Here is a 20,164-nt window from a genome sequence, read left to right as displayed (position 1 = left end):
AAATAAAATCTTTTTTAAAAATAGAGATAAATGACACATGGTTATGGAAACCTACTCTAGCCATTATATCTATAATTATATATATATAATTTCATAAAATTGTATATAAATACATAAAAGTGTAATATATATACATGTATTATGTGTGTGTGTGTGTATGTATATATATCACTTCAGTGACATATATAAGCTCAATAACTTATGAGTCCGGTTTCCTTTCTTGGCAAAGGAGCGTTGGTAAGAAAGTATGGTAGTTATTCTCCATATCATCCCACTAATCTTTTGTTTACAAGTTCAAAACCAAATTCAGATAAGCCTCACTCTCTCCTCGAAGCTTTTCCAGATGCCTTTTGTTCTTCTGATGACCTGTACAACCCTATCTTTGGTACTCATTTTGACTTTTCCCCATATGTTTACTGCCTAGCGCTGCTATTTTCCTAATGCACGTAAATACTCAGGTACTAGTTAAGAGCACACATGGTTCTTGGCGTTAGAGAAACTTGGGTTTGAGTCCTCCGGCTATCATTCTTAACTGAGGGATGTTGAGCAAATGTTTTGATTTTCTTATCTTTAAAATGAGGATGTAGGGCAGCCCTGGTGGCCCAGCGGTTTAGCGCTACCTTCTCTCTCTCTCTCTCTCTTTCTCTCTGTGTGTGTGTGTGTGTGTGTGTCTCATGAATAAATAAGTAGAATCTTTAAAAAATAAATAAATAAAATGAGGATGTAGGGACGCCTGGGTGGCTCAGCAGTTGGGCATCTGCATTCCGCTCAGGGCGTGATCCCGGCGTCCCAGGATCGAGTTCCACATTGGGCTGCATGGAGCCTGCTTCTGTCTCTGCCTGTCTCTGCCTCTGTGTGTGTGTGTATGTGTGTGTGTGTGTGTGTGTCATGAATAAACAAATAAAATCTTTAAAAAAATAAAATAAAATGAGGATGTAATAATAGTAGTGACCTCATAAAGTTGCTCTGAGGAATAAATAAGATAGTGCATGTCAGGTGCTGAGTACAGTGCTAAACATAGTAAACAGCTGACAACTGTTAGCTATTATTCTTTGATCTCCTCCAAGGAGAGGGAAAGCTATTTTGGGTCTGGCAAACACCTTACTGGCAGAGTTACCAGCGTAAGGATAGCCTGAGTGATATTTGTTGACTATCTTGATGCCTTAAACGAACTGACTTTAAAGACTAAAATGCGATTTTCATTACTTTTCGTTTCTTTTTAGATAGTTTTGAAAAGTAGCCATGTGGTCAAGAAGAGCACTGTCATCTCTGATTAAGTACTGGTTTCCTTTCACTTTTCAGGGTAGAGGAGAGGATGGCTGCACAGCTGCTTTTGAATTTGTGCAACGGGAAGTGAAAATTCAGAAATGTTCGCTGTCTGTGGCGCTTATATCTGAAATCATCCTCATTATGCATGTGTGCATTCCCACGTAACCAGCACCGTGCCTACCCACAGGAGGTAACCTGTCGTGGTTGCTTCAATTAAGAAAGAGCAAAGCATTGCTTCCTAGGTTTAATGATTTTGTATTGCTGCTTGGCCCCACTTGCCTGTGATTTTGAATGACTCATCTTGCGTATTTACCTTTTAAGGTACTATCTGTGCAGTGGAGACGTCTCAGGTCCTTCTTAACTTGCTAACAGCACATAAAGCTCCATATTGCTAAGATCTTTCCATCATCCAAAATCTGCAAAGGAGCAGACCCTTGTTCTTACAAGTTCCCAGTAATCAGCATCTGCTTTGGGTATATTTCAGTCACAAGCGTCTGGGTCTGACCTCAGGATGATGAGCTGAGAGCCATCAATTTCCTTTTCCAGCTCATAGGTATCAGCCCCCAAATCCTGCAGACAGTCCGACTCTGATTATCTTGAGAAAGTCCCAGTTTGTTTTACACAAGAACAGCTGGCATACAAATGGAATCAAGCACTTTTAAGTAGTCATTAATCATACTGATGAGAACAGCTGAAACAAACAGTGTTCTCTCTAAGTACTTACATATCTGACATACAAATCAAGTGATAGTCCAATTAGTTATTTATAGGTTCTTTTCTTTGAAAAATCTTAGTGCCTATCTTTCCTTTTTGATTCCATAGTCTCTACTTTCAAAAAAAAACTTTGAAAACCCCAGATGAATGCATTTATATTTATATTATCAAGTCATTTATCTGCTAAATCACTGGAAGTCAATCCTGCATACACAATTTTCTAGCTGTGTGATTTTGTTTATTTGCTTTCCAGAAAAAATGTATGATCTCTTTTAACTTTATTAATACATATAAGAGAAATGCAGAAGGAGAGATCAATAGGATAGACGCTTACACAATAGAAAGCGTGGCTTGTATGCAATTATTTATTCATTTAAGGATTAGGATGAGAGAGGAAACTCAACTGTTCAATGAGATGAGATTTTCCTTATGCAGTCATTTTCTCTAGCCAAACAAGACAATAATAAAATACAGAATAAAAAGGGAGCTAGGAGTTGCCAGAGATGGACCTCAACTGTTCCACTCAGAAGTTAATAATATAGAACCCACCTGAGCCGGCTATATGGATTAGCACAAAATTTAGCAACAGGAAAGCCCTCTCCACGCCCGGGGGTCAGGATTACTAGCTACACAGACATTATTGGTGAGTTAAAAACATTTATGGTATAATTCAAATGCTCCCTTCCCGATCATGCTCTTTACTAAATGAGTGCCCTAGGGACTCAGGATTGCCACGTGCCACTGCTACACCATCACACTCAGAGAATATGCCCACATATATGAAATCCCTTAGAAAGCAAATGAAGAAATAAGGAAGGCTCTGGTATATCTCTTAAATACTGACCATCTGATTCCTTTTAGGCTTAGTTTTAGGTTCACCATTACATTATTTACATAGTCCTGAAGGCCTGGGCTAGATTGGGAATGATGTCTGGCTGAGAATCTAGTCCAGAGCCATAAAATAAATCACTCCAGGAAAGAAACTAAGTCTTGCCTTTGGCCTGTAGCTGGCCCAGCTCAGAGCCTAGGAGAGGATGTTCAGAGAGAAGCTTCCCACCAGAACATGTTCTATTATAATTTTTCACGTATGGTTGGCATCTCTGTCAAAGACACCATGTAAAAAGGACACAAAACCCCCAACAGAGGTCAGCTATAAACTAGAAGTTTCCACAGAGAAGGTCAGAGTAGATCTTTAGCAAGTGTTCCAGAGTGTTCTTTCAGCTCAGGTTTCAATGTCAAAGGTTAAGTGTGAATATAAAGACATTAATCCAAGCAGAGATTTGCACATAACTGTTCTTCAAAGTTTTTTTTTTTTTTAAATAGAACCAAACTTTTTTTTTTTTTAAAGTAGGCTGTATGACTAACGTGGGGCTTGAGCTCACAACCCCAAGATCATGAGTTGCATGCTCTGCCAACTGAGCTAGCCAAGTGCCCCCAAACTTTTTTTAATGAGTGTTTTCATTTCTATAAAAAGGCATTTTAAAAATATATGAAAAGAAACTTGATACCCATGTTGCACTGAATGCCTTGGTTGTAAGATGCCATTGGCTTTAAATTTTTGTTATTTCAGTTTTGTTGTTGCCTGTTGTAGGTTCACACACTACTCCAAAATATGGCCTTGGCATTGGAACATTTTTGGCTGAAGGTGCTAAATTGAGAAATGCCAGGTGCAAGAAGATCTCCCTGACTTCCCCTGTATCCCCCCAAACGGGTCATGAGATCCTCATGTGAGAGGTACTCTCTCTAAACCTAGAGAAAAGGAGTATCCTTGGCTCTGAAGACTGAAGGGCCCTGAGAGGAATTTGAACCAAGAGGCTTTGCTAAGTTTCCTCCAATGTTACTGCAATTAGCTCATATACTTTGTCCTATTCTGTTTTCCATGACTTTCCATTCTTCATCAAACCTAGGATACAAACATGTAGGGGGGGAAGGAGGGTCTTCATTTTCTTATGAAGGTTCCTTTGTCATGTAAAACATATATTAAATAAATTTGTATGCTTTTCTCTTGTTAATGAGAATTTTGTCATTCCAATCAACAAAGCTCCAGCCATAGAATCTAGGAGGGTATGTGGAAAAAGACTTCCCCTGTACTGAAGTGGGGCAGGTTTGAGTTGGTTGACCCATTTCCTCGTATTTTAGATTCATGCCATTGAGATACTTAATCACTAAAATCCTTGGGCCTTGAGATTATTTTTAAAAACATTTTATTTATTTATTTGACAGAGAGAGAGTGAGAGAGAGAGCACAAGGGGGAATGGCAGGCAGAGGGAGAGGGAGAAGCAGGCTCAGCAGGGAGCCCCATACAGGACACCATTTCAGAACCCTGGGATCATGACTTGAGCTGAAGGCAGTTGCTTAACCTACTGAGCCACCCAGGCGCCCCGCCCTGAGAATATTTAGATGGTGGGCTCCCATTGGGCGCCAGTACCCCTTGGTATGCTATTTTTATTCTTGGAACTTGGATGTGGTTTCCACAGGAAGTAATATTTGTACTCTCCCTTTTCAAGGAACAGAATCACTCACTCCCTGGTCTCCTAATTATAGATGTAAATTGTGAGCACATTGTAATTAGCATATTATCTAGAAAGGTATCTCTTTATAATTTTTAAAATTTTTATACACAGCTGAAAGCAAAATTTGAAATGACCATCGGTGACCACACACCATGGCGGGAGACGTGTGTTGTGGTTGTTGGGTGAAGGCCAGTTTATAGCCTACCTAGCTATGCTACTCACTGAACGAGTGGTGTTGGGTGAGTGACTCTGGCTCTCAATTTTATTTATTTATTTATTTATTTATTTATTTATTTAGCCCAGAAAATGGCAATGGCAATACTACCTTCTCATCAGGTTGTTGTGAGAATTAAATAGATGAATAAACACAAAGCTGTTAAAAATGGTGCCTGGTACAGGTAATGAATCCAGTGAATATTAGCACTCCTTAGCCCATTCACATCATGCCCTGGGACCCAGATTTTCAGACATAATCCATATACAGGAGAATCTGCAGATTGAAACAATCCACAGCCTCTTTCCATTCGATGAGGGCTGCGCTGGATGTAAGGAGATCCGTGGAGCAAACCACCTCCCTGACCAAACCGGAAATCCTCTCTCTCCTCCCTGCGGTTTATAAGGGTGAGATAGGGTGAGGACAGCTACGGCCTCCCACTTTCGCATCTGAAAAAACAAGACTTAGGAAAATCTACCGGAATGGTTTCTGACAGCCCTAGGAGTATGATAAAAGGCTTCTTTTTTCTTAAAAGAAAAATCACATTTAATCACTCAGTGTCAGGAGCCAGGACTTTCTGTTGTGCAACAACCAGAGCTCCAGCTTCCTTTGCTCCCCCTGCAGAGCCAGGCAGGAGAAGGCAAGGGCATCCGGACAGAGCCCTTGAAAGTCAAGGTCAAGGGAGGGCCTGGAAAGTCCAGTGTTTCCTGATCTCCAGGGCTCCAGACAACAGCTGGGCTTTCCAGGAATTCAGTGCTGCAAAGCAGGAGGCTCCTCATGTCTGTGCTTGAGAGTCCCAGCATGCCGGGTCACCAGGTGCACCCCGGGCAAACCCTGTGGTGGGCAAAGCTGGTTTCCCAGCCCATTTTCTGCCCACTTTTCCCAGCATGCCAACCCACACCCGCAGCCCCCACACACCCTCAGACTCATGAGAGCCGGCTCTCTGGAGGCCCATCCATCCCAAAGCCTTCTTTCTAAAATGATGAACTCTTCAGCATCTGCATTTTAAAGATATAAGAAACCGGAGGCCGAATGAATGACTCCTTAATGGTGGCATTTCAAGTTATCAGTGAACACGCACACATGCATTATTTTGTTTTTAAGAAACACATCCTCCTTATGGACGATACAAAAAAAATCTAGCAAAGAAGTTTTCTATCAACCACAGAGTATTTGTATTTTGATGGATTTCTTTCCAGCCTGTTCATATGTACTTTTTAAAAAATCTAATGACCTGCTGAATATGCAGATTTTGTTCTTATGCAACACAGATCACATTTATTTAGAAAGGATGTGGGGGGAGAAGAGTTGGAACAAGAGGGGATCCTCCTGGCGTCCAGAAGTCGTGCTGCAGTCAGCAGCTCTGTGTCCTCGACAGATGCCACTATCCCTCCCCTTGTTCAAGGGAAAGCCCAGCAATAAGCAAAGTGGGGAGAAAAAGAACTTGGCCATGGTACATTTCCTACCTCCTCTTCCTGTGCTTTGAGCCACTGGACCTTTCTCAAAGGCCTTGGCTTTGTGGAATAGCAGCCACAACCCGTGACAAGCTGGGTGATAAATAGGATATTGATGGGCAATTACCTGACACCAAATAGCTCCATAAATCAATGTGCTAGGAGCTGGTACCACAGTCAAGGGCAGCGCTCAGCGAATGCCGGCCCGGGAGCCCTGCAAGGGGAGGACTGGGAGCAGAGGCAGTCCTTGGGAGCACCTTGCAGAGAATGGGAGCTTTCCTAAGTGGGGAGCAAACGAACGCCCCCACCCCTGCCATGCTGTGGACGCCAGCGTCAGGGTTTGTGGAGCCTCGGAAGGGCTTCCAGCCCAAATGAGGCTGCATTTTTCATCTAGTGCTTTCCTGCTACTGTCAGCTCCATGATACCTTGTGACCTCCTCCTGCACGGCAAGTTTAAAAATAATCAGTGTTTTAGGATTCTGAAGGTAATGCAGTCTCATTGTAGAGAGCTTTTTAAATGTTAGACAACTATATAAAGAAGCAACCATCACCCACAGTCCCAGGACCAGAGGTAACTAACCATGGTTAACATGTGGCCTTCTTACAGGCTCACAAAAGCAGCGTACCCATAATCCTGGATGCTAAAAAGTGGTGCATTTTCATCCTCTGCCCCCATCACCACCCATTCAAGGACACAGCTTCCCTCCCCTCTGCACCACTGAGGGGCCAACTGCTCCTTCAAGAGACAGGAAGCTCAAATGTCAGGCAATCACTTCCTTGCCATAGATGGCCCCAGAAGCTTCAAGCTGCCCTGGTGCCTGACATGCTAACCCCTCCCAGCTCAGTCTTTTAAAAAAATTTTATTTATTCATTATTTGTAATGTATTTATTCATGAGAGACAAAGAGAGAGAGAGTCAGAGACCCAGGCAGAGGGAGAAGCTGGCTCCACACAGGAGCCCGATGTGGGACTCGATCCAGGACCCTGGGATCACACCCTGAGCTGAAGGCAGACGCTCTACTGCTGAGCCACCCAGGTACCTCCCTGCTCAGTCTTAATTCAGATACTATAAGATGTGTCATCCCATCCACAAAATCTCAATCCAGCCAGGAAAAATATTTCACTAAAAACAAAAACAAAAAAACACCAATAACGAAAACAAAAAACTTGGAAATCTGCTACACATTTTAGTGCTCTAAGCAGAATGGTTTGCCAGAGAGCACGGCAAGCCATCCTCCTGAATGTCACCGGGGAAAACCTTTATAGACTTCTCTCCAGTGGGCCTCTTTCCTGGGAGGAAAAGAAGACCGAACAAAAGCTTTATTCCCTCACTCCTACGGGAGTCATTCTTAGAAATAATAAATGAAGTCAGATTGCGAGACTTAATAAAGTCCTCTAATACAGTTATTTTGTAGATAATGACTGAAAAGCCCCTTTACAACATTTTAAATTCACACAAAGCAGGAATTGCTTTAAATGAACGTTCCTTGATTCCTCATCTTTCAGCCAAAATAGGCAGACCAGTACAGGGCACAGCTATTTTTACTGGCTGTGGGGATATATCTCATTTCTCATAAGGCTCCTTATCAATTACAGCCTACTTGGAATTTGCCATAAGCGTGTCTAAATGAAAAACACACCTTCTCGGGCCCTCTAACAAAATCAATCCCTCAGCAGGAGAGTGAAAGCTTGTCTAGATCTTGCATTGAAATGCACATTTGCATGCTAATTACCCAGAAAGCTCCTCTAATTCACTGAGGTGTTATGGAAATGCTAAATCGGGATTCTAGGAGCCCAGCAACTGAGAATGGCTTAGATGGAAACAATTGGAATACAATTTATGTTTAAAGTCTTTTCTGGAATCCACTTGAGCTGGATTAGCCATGTCCAGATTAACCAGGGAATGCTCTCTTGAAGTTGCTCGGACCGTGGACACGAGCAAACAGTTCATTTTTTTCTGGGCCTTGTACAGCTTGGGGACCCCTTTTCCCGCAGGTTCCAATGTCTGTGGGCCTAAATATGAGAAAATACAAACATCACAACTCCCAGACTGCTGCAAAGAAGCACTCAATCACAGCTCCAAAAGTTCTGTTCAATGGCTAAAATATGTTGTTTGCAAATAGGGTTATAATTGAAGAGAATTCTTTTCTGATTGAATAAAATGAGGCTACATCTATTCAGCAAAAATCAATCTGCAAATACAATTGGAACACTGCTTTCTTCTGCTGAAGACAACGAAGTGTTCATACATATAAATGAAAAGCAAAAGCCTTTTGGTTTTCTTAATGCTCTCCATTCTCCACATTTGAGGGGAGTGGGAAATATTTTCCCTCCTCCCTCTGCAGAAAGATGCTGTTTCTTCAGCTTTGCCATTTTTCTTTTTTGCTTCTGGAAGGTTTTGAAACCCTGAGAATGCCAAACAGGAGTGGACACTTTTCTTAGTCTTAATTGTCCTTTTGTTCTTAAAGATTTTATTTATTTGAAAAGAGAGAGAGAACAAGTAGAGCCTCAGGAGTTGGGCTTCCTGCATGGAGCCTGCTTCTCCCTCTGCCTGTGTCTCTGCCCACTCTCCACTGAGCAGGGAGACGGATGCAGGCCTCGAGCCCAGGACCCTGAGATCATGACCTGAGCCGAGGGCATGCACTTAACCCACTGAGCCACCCAGGAGCCCCATAGTCTTAACTGGCCTTAGTTTTTGGTGGTGGTTTACGCTCAGGCTTCTTTTTTCCACTTGTGTCAACCTTCCTTCTGCTCCGAGTGTTCTCTAATGCACCAGTGATATCAGTGCTTCTGTGCACCTCAGAGCAGAGTTCCCATGTTAACCAAAAACTGCTGAAAACCAGTGTATCTGCCTTCTCATCCTCGTTGAGTCCAAGCCAGCCTACGGCAGGCAGCCTGGATGGAGGGTGCAGGTGGCCCACTTTGTTGTCCTCTTAATTTAAAATCTCTCTCTCAGAATTGCTTGCCTTTTTAAATCTTGAGTTAAAAATAGTGGGTTAGGATCCAGAAAACCTGTTCTCTTCTTTGAACTGTTCTACGGACAGAATCATTGAACTCCTAGAACCAAGGAGCCTAAGTGTGCCCCGGGGATGGAGCAGTGGAGGGAAGGCAGGGTATAGAAGCATGCATTGTAGACAATGTAATATGTGTCTACACTGTGGTGTTTATGTAGCACATTCTGAACCCGAGTCAATAGTACACAGGGTTATCAAAACTTCTTTGTATACAAAATTATGGGATGGTGGAAAAATCCAAGAAATATTCTAACAGGTCTCTTTACACGATAAACATAATGTAGGGCAGTCCGGGTGGCTCAGCGGTTTAGCGCGCCCTTCAGCCCAGGGCATGATCCTGGAGACCCAGGATCCAGTCTCACGTCGGGCTTCCTGCATGGAGCCTGCTTCTCCCTCTGCCTGTGTCTCTGCCCACCCCCCTCTGTGTGTGTGTGTCTCTCATGAATAAATAAATAAATAAAATATTTAAAAGAAAAAACATAATGTAATGGCAGCTCTTTTCACAGGGGCATAGATGGTTGACTCAGGTGTAGTTTATCACCATATCATGGAATCCAAGATACTAAGCTCGCCTTCGAATATGAGTGTTGACCACACTGGCGATCTGAGGGTCTCATTAACCAAAGAGGAACCTATCCTTCCACTATACTGTCCTCCCCTCCTCCATTATTTAATTTTATTGTAAAGCAACTATGATAAATCAATTATCTGAAAAGTATACTAAAAATTTCCCTAAAAGGAGTTTCACTGTCCTTGAAAACAGATTATTTGCTCCCGCTGACAAAGATTCTTTCCTTGACCAAACTTTAGACAGGCTCCTCTGAGGTTTCTTTTCAACTCGGTCTCATCCTTGGACCTTGTCTTTGACTTGCCTTGTCCAGTTTGTAACAAAAATCCTGCCAATTTAGCTTGGTAGGAAGTCCCCCATCCTTGATTGCTTGCCTCCGACAAGAATCCTGTTATACGCGTTTAGCAAGAATCCTTTGTTAAACACAAGACAACAGGTCCAAAATGGAGTTGCCCGTGCTAAGACCCAGGTCATCAACCAAGACTTTTTTTTTTTTTTTTTTTTTCATCAACCAAGACTTAATTGCGGTTTCAGTTCTCCTAGAAATGGAATCTTAAGCCAATCAGGAATTTCCTGAGCAGCACCAGGTGGGCAGTCTGCCTGATAGGCCCTCATCTTCCCCTATAGGGAAGGTGACCTTACAATAACCAGCTGCTTTTTTGCCTAGTTCAACCTCCTTGTTCTTGCTCCATTCTGCCTATAAAAGTCCTTCATTTTTTTAAAAAAAGATTTATTTATTTATGATAGACAGCGAGAGAGAGGCAGAGACACAGGCAGAGGGAGAAGCAGGCTCCATGTAGGAAGCCCAACGCAGGACTCGATCCCGGGACCCCAGGATCGCACCGAGGGCCAAAGGCAGGCGCCAAACCACTGAGCCACCCAGGGATCCCAAAAGTCCTTCATTTTGTATAGTTCCTTGGAGCTTCTTTCTGTCTGCTAAATGGGTGCTATGTGACTCATGAATCGTTGTGTAAAGCCAATAAGATCTCTAAAATGTACATGGTTGGATTTTGCTTTTTTCCATCCTCCTACCACTCTTGTCTCCACTTAGTGATTTTTCCATTCATGGGCTCATCACTCTGCTCCTTGGCTATAAATCCCAACTGTCTTTTTTTTTTTTTTTTTTTTTTAAGATTTATTTATTTTAGAGAGAGAGAGGATGAGCAGGAAAGGCAGAGGGAGAAGGAGAGAGAATCTCAAGCAGACTCCACACTGAGCATGGAGCCTGATGTGGGGCTTGACCTCACGACCCTGAGATCAGGACCTGAGCCGAGAACAAGTTCTGGACTCTTAACCAGCTGTGCCACCCAGGTGCCCCAATCCCTAGCTGTCTCTACTATATTTGGAATTAAGCCTGATTTTTCTCTCCTATGGCAATAGTCCTGAATACAGCCTTCCTTCTCCTTTTAACAAATGTCAGAATAATCTTTTCCAAGCACCCCAAAATATCTACTGTTTAAAACTTATTTAGAACTCTATATGAATTGTCCATTGATATTTTGTTTTTACTTTTACTTTTTAAAAAAATATTTTATTTAATCATTTGAAAGAGAGTGCGAGCAGCAGAGGAAGAGGGAGAAGCAGACTCCCCACTAAGCAAAGAGCCTGACTCAGGGTTTAGGGCTCAATCCCAGGACGCTGGGATCGTGATCTGAGCCAAAGTCAGATGCTTAACCAGCTGAGCCACTCACGTGCCCCTGTTTTCACTTTTTCTGAAAGAACTTTTATGCATTATCTTCCTATTGCACATATACCATCCTTAAAGATAGAAATGACGAGTCATAGCATGATTAAGGCCACCAAAGCATCCCAGAGAAGATGAGTATTTCAAATCTACAGTTAATAAAACAAAAGCAGCTGCAATAGTTGGGCTTGATAATATTATAACAACAGATATTTAAAGCTTGAAGAGCTCCTAGAGACCATCTTGTTCAACCTTCTTATTGTAGAACAAGGAAAAGCTGAGGCCCAGAGAAGCAAGGTGATTTGCTCAGGGTTCTTAATAAGTTCCTGGCAATACTGGTTCTGAGTACAGGTCTCTGCACTCCCAGGGAAGTTGGCTTTCCATTCCTGAGGGAGGTGTAAAACTGGACCAACTGGCTCCTCTAGAACAAAGAAAGTGTCTTCTTTCTTGTGGCCTCAGCCAGAGCCTGGCCCCACCCCATGACCCCACCCCCAAGAGTCAGCACAGCCATGAGTGCCAAGGAAGTGTCCAATGCATCCTGGGTCACTCAGGAGGCGAGTGCTGGGGACAAGTGCAAGGGTGAGGCTCTGGTTTAAGCAGAGCATCCATGAGATGAAAGAGCTGGCCCAGGGCTTTCTGGTTTACCAAGCACTGCCACAGGGGAGTCCACAGGATGGCCGCGGAGACCAAGGAAGCAAAGCAGGTGCTGCTCACGTCCATCAGATCCAGGAGAAGTGAGGGTGGGGGAGGTTGTCTCCTGCCCTGCTTTTCCATAACCACCCGGTGCTGGGAGCACAACAGGGATCTAGAGGCGACCCCTGACTTTCCTCTATCCCATGCTGCTGCTACACTCGGTGATTTCTTAGGTCTTGCACAATTCGAGACAGGTGTAGAGGATGAAAGGAAGGCAAGGAGGAAGAGAGGAAGAATAGGAAGTCAGATCTATGGCTCAGTGCATGCACATACCTTTCTACGTCTTTTTTCTATCATGATTCATGATAAATCCACCCTATTTCATCACTGGCACAGTTAAAAAATAATAATTTATAGTGATCCTAGTTAGACTCCTGGTACTGGCTCCACATTACAGATTTCCCCAAGGAGTTGAAATAATCCAGACATCATGGCAGACCAGGGCCTTAAGCAGTAACCCCAGTGACCGGCTCCATCCTGGGGCCCCTCCTCCTCTTTGCAACTCTGTGGGAAATCTCCCACAGTCTGGCCAAATCAGAAGCTGGCTGATGAGAGGAAAGTCTCCCGACATGGGGAGAGAGAACAATTTCTCTCTGCCTGGAGTGTGTAAAACACGAACAACATAGCATAGAGCTGCTCTTAAATCATTTATATTTTCCCTTTTTATGATGCCATTGCAAATTAGCTATTTTTTGCATTTGTAATTAGAGGCTGGAACAGATGGGGAGGCCGTAGTTCAGGGAGATAAATTTGCAGGCGTGCAGTGGCTGCTCAGTATCCCTCGCTGTAAGTCATCCAAATGCCTCCCGGGGAGCCAAGGCACCAGGACCTAGGCCTTGCTCGCACCCCCACCTCCAAAACCTCTTTCCTGTTTGGGGAGACTTCTGCTTGGCAGTTAAAACTCCTTCCCAGTTACCAAGGGGAAGGAAGCATCAGAAACAGAAACTACGTTTCCCACAAATCCCTTCAGCTCTCCACTATCTCTGGAACAAATCCCAAGAACTCTACCCAGGACACGTGAACCCTGAGCATCAGTCTGCAAGTCACAAAACGAAGTGTTCTCAAACTAGAGCCGGTCCTAAGTCAAGAAGAACCACGTCCGGAGAGAGGTTGGGATGGCTGTTCATCATCAAACATCTCATGTTGCCTGGAAATTTATTTTGGAAGGAATAACTGGCAAAAGGGTCTTGAGTTCTGAGCTCAGTGTCTGCCACTTGTTTAATGAATACTTGGGGAAGGGTGCTTGACCAGGAAAATAAAATCTACAGGAGCTGAAAGTTCATTTTGTTGTAGGAGCCTCTTCCTGGAGAACCCAATCAGCCTCCTCATTCTTCCACGTCAAGCTGAGCCCCTGGGCCCTGTAGGGGGCTGAGCTGGACACTGAGGCAGGGGCAGGCTGCCCCAAGAAGGCTCCAGCTCCCCCTGCCCCCAGCCAGGCTGCATGACAGACATCCCCTTCTTTCCCAGAACATCGCCTCTGCTCTGCAAGCACATCCAGCTGCAACCAAGACATTGGAAGACCTCAGAAAATGAAAGGTAACCTTGCCAAAAGGCTCAGCTCCTTTTTCCACCCCCAGGAAGGGGTTGACGTGTGGGGTATTGGATAGCAGTTGGGGCCCCGTTAACACATCATGACCCGCCACAAATCACCCCCCGCTGCATTCTCAGATGACACGGGCCAAATAAACTCTGGGATTGCAAGGCACTGCCTTTTGTTGAAATGTAAAACGAGGTGGGGGAAACTGGATAGGGGACCCAGGCATGAGAATCAGGAACTGCTCCGAAATCCGCTTGGAGCCCTGCTTCTGTTCTCTCTGCCATGAAAATACAGTTTGGGTTACATAGCATATGGACAGTGCAGTGAGGCCCTCCCTTACAATTGTTCCTGTTCAACTTAACCCAGTCTGCAAAGAGCTGCCGACAGCCAAGAGCTGAAGCAGGACGTTTCCACTGGTTCTGGTGAGCACATGACTGTGGGCTGGAGTCTTAGATGGGTCATGGCACTTGAGGCCCTCTTCGTAAATGAAAACCTGACATTGGTTACCATTTGGAGAAAACAATGCTATAGAGAACAAGGTTCTAAGAAAGAATACACCACACTCAGGTATGGGTTTAAACATCACAAGAGGGGGATCCCTGGGTGGCTCAATGGTTTAACACCTGCCTTCGGCCCAGGGCATGATCCTGGGGTCCCGGGATCAAGTCCCGCATTGGCTCCCTGCATGGAGCCTGCTTGTCCTTCTGCCTGTGTCTCTGCCTCTCTGTGTCTCTCATTAATAAATAAATACAATCTTTAAAAAAAAAAGTCGCAAGAGCACTGACCACAATATCCAGAGCAGCAACAAAAACACTTAAGAGTTGCCACTTGCCATTTGATGCTTCTTTGAGGTGGGGGGGCGGGGGGGTGACCCGGCATCTTTTTAGGTAAATGCTTGATGTGGCAGGTTTCTCTTCCATATCACCTCCCAACCCACTTCTCCCCAAGATGACATCTGGCTGGTCAGTGGTCTGCAGAGCCACTGGATCCGTGAGATCGCTGAGGGAGAGCTGCTGGCCTCTTACCTGTCTTTCAAGGAGGGGGGAAGATTATGCTGGCACCAGGGCCCCGGCCATTTGTCTCTGGCTTCTTTGTTCTAACCACAAGCTTTTGTCAGGCCATTGATCCCATTAGCCCTCTTTGCTGGAGCAGGCAGTGAGTTCTAGATCCCCTACAAACTCTCTGAAGACTGGAGAAAGCCAGAAGCACTAAGTGCCATGGCCACTGGCCCAGACACCTCCCCCCAGCCAAAGCAGTACAATGGCCCCCCTGGCACAGTGGTAAGCAAAATGCAGGAGTCTTTTGGAGACTCACAGCCTCCCTTGTGCAATACCAAGAAAATGGGCCACCGGTTCCTGATGTTCTCGGGTTTTCTAAAATATACAGAATGTCTCTTGCTTTCCCCATCTCTCATACTCAAGAAGAAAGAATGAGAAGCTTGGTATCTGGCCTTCTCATTTTATTAGTCTCTGACTCTCTACATTCCACTGGTGGAGGGAACAGGCTTTTCTTTTATTCCAGCCAGATAATGAGTTGGTGTATGACTTAGCTATTGCTGTGTAACAACTATAGATCCTAATGACATACAACCTTGAGGATTTATTTAGCTTACGTGTTTGTGGGTATGCTAGAGGTTGGCTGATCTAGTTGGGGGTTCACCTGGGTGGTTCTGCTCCCTCATCCCCTTTCTCAGACCAGAGAGCCTGCCTAAGCCTATTCTTCATGGAAATGGTGAAATCCCAAAAGCAACAGTGAAAACATACAAGGCACCTCATTCTTCTGGCCAAGACAAGTCACATGGTCAAATACAAAGTCAAGGGGTTGGGAAGCATACTCTGCCCCTTTGGTAGGAAAAAACTGCAAAGTCACAGAGCAAAAGGAGTGAATATAGAGATGGAAGGTCTGGGGACAACGACATGGTCTATAACAGTATGTGTGCAGGGAAAGAGATTGGCTTGCCACTGATGGACTACTTGGGAATTCACTAAAAAATATTAGACCTATTATTTTCATCCATATCCTAGAGCCAAAATGTGTGGTTACTTGCCCCAATAAGTGGACTAACTGACCCCTGGGAAACTTGCTTGTTCTTTCATCATCTTACTGGTAGGTTATAAGTAGGAATCTTCAGCAGCCTGCTAAGGTGTATAGATTGTTTATGGAGGGTGCCCCACTCTCCTGACATCATCCATCCAGAATGAACCCCTTACAACGAGAGCTTCTCTATGGTAGAGACCTCCTGGACTCTGCTACTGGCATTCTGATTTAGATTGTTTCCAGCCCCCAGATTTTGAAGAAAGCTGCTTAGAGAGTGATGGGCCAGATCAAGCTCCATTAACTGGTCCATTTAATGCACGTGCATTCAGTGCCAACCAACTGCCAATCTCTTTCCTTTACACAGAGATTATATATACATTCTTACTTACATGTAACAAATTAATCTTAGGAAGTTTTCTCTGCCAGACCTGAGGATCCAGAATACCTACGTCTTTAGCAGAAACTCCTGATGTAGGAAGAAAACCAAATGATAATAGAATAGAAATCATGATCTTCTGAAATTGAACATTGTATCAGGCTGGGTGTTCTCTCTGTCTCCAGAATTGTCTGATTATTTAATATTACACAGAACAATACACAATAGATATTAAAGTCAAATGGAGCATGTGATTGAATATGGAATAGAAAGGATGCTAAGAAATCCTTTTAAATGGTAAGCATAATAATATTTTGAATACTGACATTCCAGGTACTGTTCAAAGTGTTTATATACATTACTCACTTAATTATCTCTATAACCCTTTGAAAGTACAATTACTATTTTCCCTTTGAGAGATGAAGCCTGAAGCTAGAAATTTGGATTAACTTGCCCTAGCCCAGGATTCCCTGGATAATGAATAGTGGGGCCCTGATTCCATGTAGACATATGTGGTCAAGAGTCACTTCCTTTCCCCTCCAGGTCTTGGCTGAATCTTGAGGCATCCTATCCTGATTTTGTGGGAATTCTTAAACTGCTGCAATTTAAGGTTACTATTTTAGTGTCTGGAAGGCAAAATGTCTGGGAGATATAGTCCTTCCAGGAGACTGGAGCAATATACAAAAATATTCACAGTGGTTCTCTCTTAGGTGGTGGGTTTGCAAGTTTTTGTTTTTGTTTTTTAAGAGGAGATCATGACCTGAGCTGAGGTTAAGAGTTAGACACTTAACCAACTGAGCCACCCAGGCACCCCTCAGGTGATTTTTGTTTTTTCTTTTCTTCATCCTCTTCTGAATCAAATAACATTATATTTACATTGAGCAGAAAATTGAAACCTCTTCTCATTAATTTTTTTATTATTTTGGAAAGTAGTTATTTTTCATAAAAATGAGTTACTTGTGAACATGGAATGCGTTTATTGCCATGATTTTTGATGAATTAATAGACATTTAAATCTCTCAGTTTTAATTTCTAGTATAGTAAATCATAAGAGATGCATCCTACAGAAACAATACTCTTCACAGCCCTCATCAATTGGAATGTGAAGGGGTCCAGAGACGGAAGCATTTGAGGGCAGTGACATAAAGGATACAACAGCATTCGAGGGTGGAGGTTCTGAATTTGAGTCCTGGTTTTGCCACTTAACTGACTTTGCTTTTAAAAAGGAAAGATACTTAAGGAGCACCTGGGTGGCTCAGTGGTTGAGCATCTGCCTTTGGCTCAGGGTGTGATCCTGAAGCGGGGATCCGAGTCCCTCATCAGGCTCCCCATAGGGAGCCTGCTTCTCTCTCTGCCTGTGTCTCTTTCTCTCACTGTGTGTCTCTCATGAATAAGTAAATAAAATCCTTAAAAAAAGAAAAGAAAAGATACTTAAGTGCAACGCAAGTCAGATGGTCTGGGATCATATTGTGGCTCCAGTAGTTGTGGCTACTATATTGTGGCTCCATATTGTGGCGCCAGCCAGTAGTGTGACTTTGGCTGCGTCATTTCACCTTGGTGAACAGGGACAACTATAATACTCCTTCATCAGGTGGCTGTGAGAATTAAGTGGCAGGGTCCTTTCTAGGAGCTTCCACCTGGTCCTGGAGCAGAGTAAGAGCCCCGTAAATGCCAGCCACCATTTTTCGCCTGAAATATTTTAAAATAGGACAAGCTCCTTCCTTTTCATCATCTAACGGCTCACAATTGTCAGTCACCGCCCCTTTTGAATTCTGCAAGACCGGAAGCCATTACGAAACTGGCCTTTTCTGTATTTGCCTCCTGCTTCCATCAGGCGGGCCCTGAAGTCAAAATGGATCACTGTCATTTTCTAGAAAGAGGATGTGAGGAAGGCGTATGACTCTAAAGCAAGAGAATAATCCTGGTTGTGGTTGACACAGGGGCCCCAGGAGAACCTGAGAGGCCCAGACAGCCAGACCCACAGGATGCCCCCAACCTTGGGGGCCGGGAGACATCCTGCTCCCCTAATTTACGCCCAAACCTGGCTCCTTCCTGAACCCGTCACTGCCACTCCATTTGCTCCACAGAAGCTCTCTGGAGCTCCCCAGTCCCACGAAAAGCAGCCTCTCTTCGGGGGCCCTGGCTCCCTGACCCCCTTGTCTTGCCCCCTCCCTCCCCTCCAGTCTTTCCCCCCTCACCAGCTCACCCGTTGCCACTCCTTTCTCCCAGATCTCCCTCCTCCTCGGGGGCTGGCGGCGCTCTTCTCTGTCAAACCCATTAACAGACAGATGAAGGCCTTCCGGGAGCAGTTCCAGGGGCTCCGGGAGGCGGAGGCATCCGAAGACCAGAGCTGGCCGCCGCCTCCCCTTTGCAGACAGGTGAGCCATTCCGAGGCGCTGGGCGCCCCCTCGTGGGCCCCTGGTCCCGCCAGCTCCGCAGACACAATAACCTCTTTATCCAGAGCAGGAGGTGCTGAGGCCTCGGGAGAAAAGAAGAAAGGCGTTGGGAGGATAATGAATGGTTCTGTGCGAATAATACAGCAGAACCGTGGAAACCTTCCCTGCTCCTCCCGTCTCCCGGAACCCGTGTCCCCAGAAGGCCGACGGAGTCAAAAGAAAGCCGTTAAGGCAAGAGCTACTGCGCTTGAACGACAGTGTTTCATTTGGCCTGAGCTCCTGGCAAGACTCTGCAACCAGAAACACAGCGAAACACCGTGGAATAAATCGTGTTGCAGAGATGCGACTGGAAGCAGCCGGTGGGCCCGGCAGTAGCGGAGGCTGGAGCCGCGGGCCCTCTGAGCCTGCAGGTTGTGAGTTCACGGTCACGGTCCGGCCTGAGCGCCCCTTGGGGCGATGCGCAAGCCAGCCCTGTTTGCTCAGCATCCTGCTTGCCTCCCTGCACGCGGCCTCCCCAGCAGCAGTAAGCGAGGACCCCTAGACTGAGAGAGAACATTTCTCTATTCTGAGCCACACTGTGCCAGGTCCCCCAGCTACCTCGGGAGCCCGGAGCGACTCCCAGCCACAGACTCTGCTCCCTCCACTCCGAGAGCCCATTCTCTTTGAGTGGCAGATTTTTCCAATTGAAAATCGCTCCGGTTACAGTTAGCCCAGGATGAAAGCAGATGGCTCTCACTTGTAACTTTTAAAGTCAAAGTGTCCTAACCCAGAACTCTAAGAAACATGATCACGGAATCCTAAAGCTTGTGTTTAGCCAAGCAATGAGTTCTCGTATCAGTCATTCGTGCAATCCCATGCAAATGCAATTTTAACAGCTGTTAGGACATCTATAAGAAGAGAGAACATCTCCATTAATAACTGTCTGCTTGTTCTGGGAGACTGGAGAGACCTCTCTTCAGCTACAGGCTCAAGTTCACATTAGGCTGGGAATGGTATTTCCATTTAGACATTTTTCAGGTAACATTAGTACAGACTTGGAAGCTCCTGACAAATGGCAGGGCATAAATATGTGACCAGTGTGACTGTTCTGTAACGGGTTCATGCAGGCAGTGATTACTCCTTGGTCTCGTTTGACAAATGCTAATTCCTACCTAGTTCCAACTGAATTGATTTGAGATCCCTGGGTCTAATAGTGATAACAGAGAAGCTAAGAGGAATGGTGACGTTTCCTGAGAAAGAACAATTCTCACACATTGTCCCAGAGGAAGCACAGGACATGGTTGGAGTACAGTGGTGGTGGCTGCTTGAGGCACAGAGAGAAACTGAGAGCAGATAGGCAGGGACTGCTATGTTCTGGCACCAACATTTTCCTTAGCAATTGCCTATCTTACTAATCGAAGGGAGCTCAAGGAAGAGGAAAGACCTTCGCGGTCAGACTGAGTATACACACTCTCCCGCCTATTCCTGGGGGTTAAGGCCCAGAAAGATCTATTAAGAGTGGTGATGTCAGCACTTCTTTTTTAATTGCCTATTCTGATATAAAGTTCTTGTCACAATTTTATAGAAACCATTGTAAAACGCAGAACTAGACACACATTTAAAACGAGGGCCATAGATGGAGGCTGTCTAAAGCACATGGAAAAAATAGAGAAGAGACAGGAATTGGTGATTCAAGTGCTAAAATTCTGTCTGCAGGA

The 20,164-nt window shown here is 44.7% G+C and overlaps 1 long non-coding RNA gene across 4 annotated transcripts in view; it reads right to left on the bottom strand.

Annotated features, from left to right (window-relative positions):
• The window catches only part of LOC140633194 (uncharacterized), a 66,881-nt gene extending 48,350 nt beyond the window's left edge, over positions 1–18,531 (bottom strand). For 2 of the 4 annotated variants that reach the window (XR_012030823.1, XR_012030822.1), the window contains exon 1: positions 18,278–18,519. This is a non-coding gene — a long non-coding RNA (uncharacterized lncRNA). Of the gene's footprint in view, positions 1–18,277 lie in introns of all 4 variants that reach the window. The other 2 variants (XR_012030821.1, XR_012030825.1) reach the window with 2 other exon arrangements.
• Positions 18,532–20,164: the final 1,633 nt, after the last annotated feature.

The sequence above is a fragment of the Canis lupus genome, chromosome 5, assembly GCF_048164855.1.
Source record: "Canis lupus baileyi chromosome 5, mCanLup2.hap1, whole genome shotgun sequence".
Lineage (NCBI taxonomy): Eukaryota > Metazoa > Chordata > Mammalia > Carnivora > Canidae > Canis > Canis lupus.
Note: the sequence above shows the minus strand (reverse complement) of the source record. Positions and strands in the feature narration are given on the sequence as shown.